This window comes from Apteryx mantelli, chromosome 8 (genome assembly GCF_036417845.1).
Source record: "Apteryx mantelli isolate bAptMan1 chromosome 8, bAptMan1.hap1, whole genome shotgun sequence".
Lineage (NCBI taxonomy): Eukaryota > Metazoa > Chordata > Aves > Apterygiformes > Apterygidae > Apteryx > Apteryx mantelli.
In genome coordinates this window covers 43,605,218-43,613,100 of record NC_089985.1, presented here as the reverse complement: position 1 = coordinate 43,613,100, position 7,883 = coordinate 43,605,218, and positions in this window count along the sequence as shown.

The window sequence follows — 7,883 nt, the reverse complement described above, 5'->3', positions numbered from 1 at the left end:
TTTTATTTTACATAACAATTTAACGTATGGTGTCCCAAATATTTTTAGAACCATTACTACCTTGGTATGGTTGGGTTTGGGTTTTTTTTGCTTTTTTTGTTACTGACAGCTATGAGTAGTTATTTTGTACTTAATATGACACACAAACATTTCCGGTAGGAAGCTAACCATGCAAGAGCTATTTTTTGGCATATGTGGCTATGAACTGATTAAAAAGAGGCTGATTGTGATCTTGCACAGGTTTTATACTGGTGTGACTCCAGGTCTTTACTGAATGGAGACACATAAGTAGCACTGACTCAGTGCATAGACTAATGATTTTTCACTCCATGGTCACTAGATTTTTTCCTGTACTTTAAGGGTTGTTCAATAAAAGTTATGAGCATAATGTATAATTTTGTCTTAAGTATTTCATGAGTATTTTTGTATATTTGGCCTGTTTTAAATTTAGTTTCAAGTACACTAGACCACTAGCTTGTGTCATTACAGGGCTTTTAAACATCAGCACTAAGGTCTGTGTTCTGTGCTTCATTCTGAATATAGGGTTGTGCTCCATAGGTCATATTTCTATGTCATGAAAGTTCAGTTACTGAGCAGTCCACTTTCTATTCATATACTATTTATCTGTTATTTCTATTGTTTCTTCATACATAGTATCTCCCTTACTACTCCTCAGATGATTTATCATTGCAACAGCCCTGTGATATAAGGAAAAATATTCATTCCATTTTACTAATAAAAGGTTTTAAAGCTTTATTTTTGATAAGCAGCAAGGATTTTACTCTGAGTAGTCTATCCAGGATTACACACTCAACAAAATTCTAGTGGTGGGTAAGCGGGTTCAGAATCTGAACGTAAGCCTAATGTAAGGTTTAGACACTTAGCCCCAGGTGCTGAAACACCTATAAGGATCATACACTAAGGGCGTTTATTGGCTGCAAAAAGGGATTCAAATGTTACCATGCTGAGGAATCGAGACATCATATTTAGGTGTCTTCTAGATTAGGATCCACAGCCCTGCAATAAGAAAATAAACTCCCTATGTATTGCATGGAGGCAGAGAGCCAGCTCGGAGCTGGACCGAAGACATCCTTAAGGCTGAGCGACCGCATAAGTCAGTACACTGAGGGAATGTCTACATCAGCAAGTAATGCAGACCAATCGCGTTGGATTTGTAGGGTGAAACCTCTGGGTTGAAGACTACTAAGCATTTTGAAGGGTTTCTGCTTTGGACCAGACTGAACGCCCTTTAGTGGTGGGAGTGCATTAGATGCACCAGTAGGTCATGTCTGCCCGTTAGTTTCATCTGAAAGAAATTCAGTTCATGTACTCTGAAATGACTCTGATGTGAACCAAAGCACAATAAGCAGGGACAATCAGAAGATTTGCCTCAAAAGTGCACTCTTTATCTGAACTGAACTGCTCATGGAGACAAATCCTGATGGGCCAGTTGCCTGAAACTAGCCAATAAAGGTAACTGGGACAGGGATGTACTTTAAAATCTGTTACTTTCCAGAGTTTGCCTTACACAAGAAGCATCTTTCCATGTGGAATTCACTACTTACTTCTTAAGGCAGGTGTCTATATACTTTCTGGAAGCAAGCTTCTGTATTAAAGAATTATCTGCTATCTCTTGCACTTTTGTAGACGTTAGAGCACTTCCACTCCTGTTCTTTATGCATCTTTATTAATAAACCTACACTTGTTTGTTTGTTTGTTTGTTTGTTTGTTTTATCATGAAAGACAGCAATAAGGTGCAACTCCAGCAAGTGGGTTCAGAGAAGGTCCTGTTAGACCTTTAACTGCCTGAGCAGAACAGGAAATTAAAGGGGAAATAAGAACTGTCTGGTTTGGGGGAAGAAAAGGAAACAGGGACAGGATGGTTACTATTACAGATAGGAGTAAATGTGGGAGGAAATAAATGTAATTGGAAGGCAATAAGAGTGGCTATCAAGAATCTTCTTAAAGAACAGAAGAAATTCCAGAACAAGGAAGGAAAAAGTGCATGGAAACAAGAAGGCAGCATTCAAGGAGATTCGCAGTAAGGGAGAGGAACAACTGTGGGTGAGGTACTAGAATCAACTTGATCAAGGTCAGTAGTTACTGCAACTTGTCATTATGAAGCTATACCCCTGATCATCCTCCTCTGCTTCCCCAAATCATTTCCTCACTGCCACGTCTTTTCACATCTCCTAGTTGGGAGGTAGATGAATGGGAATGTTTTTTGACACTGTCTTGTCAACAGAGTCGTTGCCAAGCCAGTTTGGAGGTGAAAATTCAAAGCACAGGCCACCTCCACCCAGTGATCTCTGTCTGCTTAGTATCTGGGAAGAGGAGAAGGTGTAAGATAGCAAGCTCATCTGTCAAAGCCTGAACCATTTGAACTTTGAGGCTCAAAATTGTTTATATAAGGAGTGAAAATAGATACAATTTTCTGCTAGGTGCATTTAGCATTTCTAGCATTTCTCACAGAAGAAATAAATACAATATCTGTCTTTTCTTTTAATCTTCTTGAGTCCTTTTGTAATAACTCTGTGATATTTTATTTATTATTCCTCCTCTGATTACTTTTACTACAGTATAAATTATACACTGCACAGTCCATTGCATTGTTAGACTAGAATCCTTTCTTTTACACTAACCATGAGAAGATATCATGCTTATTGCTGAAATGTATAAATTAGCAACTAAACACAATATTATATTACAAAGTATATTTAATTCCATTAAGTTAGCAATTGTAGTCCAGACTAACATGTTATATTTTTGGTAGTAGTTATAAATGTTCTACAGTTTATTATTTTAATTATGTATTAACAACAAACTATATTTTAGCATTTGCTAATAAACCTTTATTTTAGAGATGGAGAGCAACTTGATTTTTCTGCAGGAATTTGTGTAGTTCAAGTTAGTGAAGCTATTACAGTGAAAAGAACATTTTAAAATTTAGTGGGCAGGTCCTGAATTAACGGTCTACAAAGTCGAATTCTTTTCAGTGTAACACAGTGCAACAAGTTGGCAGCTTCTTCTTAATAAAATGACTGCTTCTTTTTTCTTTTTTTCTTTTGATCACTGCTACAGTAGTAACTCAAGAGGTCTGAAAGACAGCATTTTTCCAAAGTTTCTATTGTAAAATCTTGTAATATTTGCACAGATTTTTTTAGCTTTGTCATGGCCTTTGAAGCAATAAACTCCTTTTGGAAAAAAAAAAAAAGGAAAGCACCTTATATGGAGGCCTTTGAATTAACTAAAAATTAAGAGAATGCAGTGCTTGAATTAAAATATTTTCAGGTGTATTTTTTGCTTGTTTCATGCCTGGGTATCACAAGTATTACTTCATTTCAAAGTTTCAATCTTTTTTAATTACAAAGTCACATCTACTCAAAATTGTGGAGGCTTTTAATCTGACTACTATACGTCAACACATCAGATTTTTTTTCCCTTGACATCAGAAAAAGGCACTGCATTACATTTATACAACTATTTAACATGAGCTTTAAAGAAAAAGACGAATATACAGAACTTGTGAACAAATAGAAAACACTCAGTTTAATCCTGTAAAAATTTTGGCCTGGATGACTTTCCTAAGACAAAAAAGTCAGCAGAAGGCTCAGAAGACAACTTCTGATTCAAGCATCAGAATAAAGATGTATCACCTGTCCTAATTTGTTTCATGATATTATGAAACCCTCTTTAGAACTTTTCAGGAATAGCTAGCTTTTTTAAGGAAAAAGTACATACTTAGATAATCATGGCTTTAACTTGTGTGAAATATAAAAAGGTTAATAAAAAAATTACTATAGTAGAGCAAGGCATATTGTAAAGGAGCACACAGGGCCTTTTAACACTAAACCAATTTTAATCATCATATTGAACTATGCTGCAGCAAGCACTTTAGCAGCTAAAAAAATCTTCAATAAATGTTTTCTAACTTTCTGTCTGTGAAAGCTATACATCATATATAAATAAATGCCCAGATGCAGTGAACACAGCTGTTTGTCAACATATTTAATACTTGAGGCTTTGGTACCAGAATGGTAACTTCATAAAAAAGTGTTTTATCATAGAGGTGCTGTAGATGTCCAAAACTCTGATGTATAGCTCTGACATTCAGAATCATTAAGTACCTTTGAAAGGTTGTCCTTGTTGAAACTCCCCCCCTCGGAGTTAACAACTCTGATGTTTGAATGGCATCAGAAATATTGTGTCCCATCAAACAAAGACACATTTATGTAAAGTATATTTTCAGCAGCAAGATTTTTGGACAACTGAACAAAGATAAACTCTTAAATTTTATCTCACGTGTGTAAATGAACTTCTTTCTAAAATTCCTCTTCTTCATGACCTTACATAAAAATCAGACAACAAAAGTATACTGAACGAGTTTTCTGGGGAGGAGAGTAATTGGAATTTGGAAGAAAAAAGGCACTAAACAGAATTTTTGTTAAGCTATATAATCCAAAACACAATATGAAACAGAGTTTAGGAGAAACTGCATATTCCAAAGAATGTGCAGTTTTACACTGCATACACTAGTTTTAGAATAGTATCAGAGCTAGCTTTCCTAACCTGTCTGACACATATACTTTAACTCCTCTTTATGCCTCTGCTCTCCAGAAAAAGGAGTTTACCTACCAACCAAACCTCCCTGCTATCAAAGGGGATAACGACTGTCAATTTGAGTGTTATTTTCATGGCCTGAAATGCATTTAAAGCTGATTTTACTCTACCAAAATAATTTAATATGGATTACTGAATATTAATTAAAAAGAAGCTACTTTTGATCACAAGTGACACAGGTTGTTTTTGAAATTATAGATAAATTTTAGAATCAGAGGGAGCCTGCCTGATGATGTGCAGTTTTATTGACAGAAAACTGAAATAAACTTCCATTTTACAATAAATGTACCACCATATAATTAATTTGGTCTACTCTGTTCCGGAAGACACCGTTCGTACACTTGCAGTACATGAAGTTCAACCTAAACAGAATCTAAACAGAAAAGTGACAGTAGGGGGCGCTGCAGAAGGACCCTTGCAGCCCGTTTTTTGATAAGCATTTATATTGATAAAATCAATTTTGACTGTGCAAGATAATAGCAGTGCTGTCTCTTAAGAACATATAAGATGTATGTACTAAAAAGAAACATGTAAGTGGGTGTTGACATAAAATGCAATTTTAAGAGTAATTTTATTCTAAAACCTGTATAATTATTTTTAGCAAGTGTAGAAAACAACACCACACAAAGTAAATTCTGCCCTAAGGCACAAGAGTTCCATTTCCATAACAGATGACAAAACTTGTGCCCATATAGTGAGGACAGAATTCGATAATGATTACAGTTGTTGAATTGCTGAATGGTGGAGTTCAGAAAGACTGACTGAGATTACAGCCCTGTGGAGGTACATGCAGTGAAGAAGTAAAGAGAAATAGAACGCTTGCCTTGAAGATCCTGGGTGAAGAAGAAAGGGAGGGAGAATATGGGCACCTGAAAGCGAAGACTGGGATTTTCATCTGACGTTTAGGTGACGAGCCAATAGGCCCTTTGCTACACAGCTGGTGGCTGAAACTTATTTTGCTTATTTTGTTGTACTGGGTCAGACCAAAGGACCATCTATCCCAGTATCCTGTTTACGACAGTGGCAACAGTGGATGCTTAGGGAAGAGTTGAAGAACAGAGCATTTATCAAGCCTACAGTGATATTTTTCAATTTTTTTTTCCTCCATCCTCCAAAATTTCCAATTCAGAAGTTTTCTGAGCAGAAGATGATGCCCATGTGTTTAATAACTCTTCATGGATTTCTCTTCCATGAACTTGACTGGCTGCTTTTTGAACACGCTGAGAGCTCCGCGTATTTACTTACAATATGAAGAACCACTTCAGTTTGTTTGTTTCGAACCTGCCATCAACTAACTTCATTTGTTGTCCCTACTTCTTGTACTGGAAGAGACAGTGAACCAACAGTCCCATGTTACCCTTCTTGTGTCACTCTGATTTTAGAGAAAAATGTCATTATGTCCCCTTTGCTATCTCTCTTCCAAGCCGAATAGTCCTTCTTGGGTGCTTTGTAAGCCCTCACTCAGAAGCTATTGAACCTTTTCAATCAACACAGTTTCTGGCTCCACAATATCTTGTTTTTGAGATGAAAGAAACAGAACAATTCATAAAGTGGTTCTCCATCAGTTTATGTCCTTGCGTAAAGATGAAAGTTTTGTTTTGTTTTGTTCTCTTTTTCTAATATTTTCTGGTACTCTTTTTTGGCTACCTCTGAACACTGAATTAATTTTTTTTTCATAAACTATCTATGATAACAAAGTATAATTCCTGAGAGGTAACGGTCAGCTCAACGCTTATCATTGTGTACAGTTATCTCTCTGCACCCCTTGTACTTACTCGTATCTCTGCACCCTATGTGTTAGTATCATGTTACAATTACTTACCTTGGGTTTATCTGAATTTCTTTCAGTCTCATGATATCCTTCTGCAATTCTTCAGATCAGCCCTAATTTTTACTACTCTGAATAGCTTTACTACTCTGAATCAGCTGCAAAATTTGCCACTTGACATTTCTCTCCTTTTTTCAGATCACTTGTGAATATCTGGAACAGCATGAGTCCCAGCACAGATCCTTTTGAGATTCCACTGGTGAGCCTTCCACTACAACAACTTGCTGATTGTTCTTGAAATCTTTTTTAAACATTTAGCCTTGAAAAGACTTTCCTTCTTGCCTCTATGGCCATTAACTTATTTAAGAACTATTGATGAAGGACCTTGAGGAATGCTGTTTGGAAATCCAAGTATCCTGAAGATCAGCTGTATTCCCCCTTCTTCGTGCCTGCTAACTTTTTCAGAAGACTGCAATAGGTCTGTGAGCCCTGATTTCCACTTACAAAAAGTCATATTGACCCTTCACCAATACATCACACATTCCCAATCTGTCTGCTAATTCTGTATTTTATTGTAGTTTCTACTATTTGCGTGATACAGACACCAGGTTTATCAGTCTGCAGTTTTCTGGATTTTTCTTAGAAGCCTTTTCAAATATTTACATACTGTTTGTCACCTTCTAGTCTTTGTATACATAGGTGGCCTAAGGAAGATATCATATTGGCCTTGGAGATTCTTTAGTTGGCTTCCTGTTCCTGACCTTTTTTGAAAAGGATTATTGTTAGTGTCCATGCTTTTTGCAAATTACTGCTCAAACACTTTTTTTGGCCTGCCCTCTTGTGGTTTCACATTTAACCTGCCAAATTTTGTTATCCTTTTTATTCTCCTCATGTGAATACAGCTTCCACTCTTCAAAAGATGCTTCATTGTTTGTAATAATCTCCCTTTTCCTTCCAGTTTGACAAACTGGCTAAAGAGCTTCCTTTTGCTCTTTCTCAGGCCTTTCTTACAAACATGAATATACAAATATGATTTGCTATGTGTCTCAAACATGGTGTCCTTATAGAGCCTCCCAGCTACTGAAAAAACTTTAACTCTTATAGTTTTTAGCCCTTTTCTAACCCTTTTAATTATTTTAAGCAAGCTTTCCTTTTTAATGTAGTTCTAGTTTAGTCCTCGGACCTGAAAGTCAGAATCTAGTTAAAAGCTACTTCTTCTCTTGGGGGCTTCTGCATTAACTTCTTAATATTATATATGATTTTATTCTTTAATAAGAATCCAAATTTTATATTGGTTTATAAACCTAATGAAAAGAAAGAAAAAAACCTTGCTGGAGTGCATAAGAGTTGTTCTGTTTTGTTTTGTTTTGTTTTTTGCCAGGACTTGTAAGTGCTGTGTAATGCAAGTGCTTAGTTCTGGTTGTTAGCCATAGCCCAACATATTTATATATTTAAATTTGGCTCTAAAATGGCTCTAAAAACTCCATCACTTATG